Source organism: Anopheles coustani, assembly GCF_943734705.1.
Source record: "Anopheles coustani chromosome X unlocalized genomic scaffold, idAnoCousDA_361_x.2 X_unloc_11, whole genome shotgun sequence".
In the NCBI taxonomy this organism is placed as follows: domain Eukaryota; kingdom Metazoa; phylum Arthropoda; class Insecta; order Diptera; family Culicidae; genus Anopheles; species Anopheles coustani.
The window spans coordinates 12,501-13,932 of record NW_026525060.1 but is presented as its reverse complement, the minus strand read 5'-3'; the positions used below and the strand labels follow the sequence as shown (position 1 = coordinate 13,932).

The 1,432-nt window shown below is 50.9% G+C and overlaps 1 non-coding gene across 1 annotated transcript; it reads left to right on the top strand.

The window, feature by feature from the left end:
* The first annotated feature begins 1,064 nt into the window (after positions 1-1,064).
* LOC131269917 (5.8S ribosomal RNA) lies at positions 1,065-1,219 on the top strand. Its single transcript, XR_009179077.1, has one exon. It is a non-coding gene; the product is annotated as a 5.8S ribosomal RNA (ribosomal RNA).
* Positions 1,220-1,432: the final 213 nt, after the last annotated feature.

Genomic DNA, 1,432 nt, shown 5'->3' with positions numbered 1-1,432 from the left:
AACCTAGTAGAGCATGCAAAAACCAATATATATGTAAACGATGCCTCCCTAGTTCAGCGCTTCAACCAAGTGATGACTTCAGAATGGCTAAATCAAATCGGTTCAAAACATACCATCGGTACCCTATTGAAACACACAAGTCGATATCAAACCTCATGATTGTGTAGTCCTCCACTGGTCCACGCCGCTTCGGCCGTCCTGGGTAAAATGGAACATTCCAGCTTGCCCTATGTGGAAGAGGGCACATTACTCAATACTGTGGTGTGAAGTATAAAGTTCAGTTCTCCCCTGGTCCACGCTGCTTCGGCGGTCCTGGGTAAGATAGTTCATTCTAGCTTGCCCTATGTGGAAGAGGACACTTAATACTTCGTCTCTAAGCGGCGGCTTGACTCCTCCCTACGGGGAACGGGTTTACGCGCACAGCGGCGGCTTACGCACTATGGCAGTCATGGATGCCTTACGTTTCTATGAAAAGTGTGTTCCTCCCCTGGTCCACGCTGCTTCGGCAGTCCTGGGTAAGATAGTTAGTTCTAGCTTGCCCTATGTGGAAGAGGACACGTAGACTTACTGTGGTGTGAAGTATAAAGTTCAGTTCTCCCCTGGTCCACGCCGCGTCGGCCGTCCTGGGTAAAATGGATTCATCCAGCTTGCCCTATGTGGAATGAGGACACTTTATGCTTCGTCTCTAAGCGGCGGCTTGCTCCTCCCTACGGGGAACGGGTATACGCGCACAGCGGCGGCTTACGTTATGGCAGTCATGGATGCCTTACGTTTCCATGAAAAGTGTGTTCCTCCCCTGGTCCACGCTGCTTCGGCAGTCCTGGGTAAGATAGTTAGTTCTAGCTTGCCCTATGTGGAAGAGGACACGTAAACTTACTGTGGTGTGAAGTATAAGGTTCAGTTCTCCCCTGGTCCACGCCGCTTCGGCCGTCCTGGGTAAAATGGATTAATCCAGCTTGCCCTATGTGGAATGAGGACACTTTATGCTTCGTCTCTAAGCGGCGGCTTGCTCCTCCCTACGGGGAACGGGTATACGCGCACAGCGGCGGCTTACGCAAGTTAGTCACCCTCGGCAGTGGATCACTCGGCTCATGGATCGATGAAGACCGCAGCTAACTGCGCGTCATAATGTGAACTGCAGGACACATGAACATTGATAAGTTGAACGCATATTGCACGTCGTGGGAACCTACCATGATGTACAGATGACTGAGCGCTTATATTTGAGAAATGTATCGCATACATTTAACTACGCCGTGACACCCGTCACGAGACGTGCACCATGATGTTAACTAGGGTCGCGACGACCCGCTAGCATTAAAGAACCCGTGGTTTACAATATACTGGCATTGGAATTCGAAGTATTTAGAGCGTCCGTGTTCCCGCGTGAGGCGGAAGTACGAGGAGAAGGCGTGCTTGTGGTGTCTGTGGT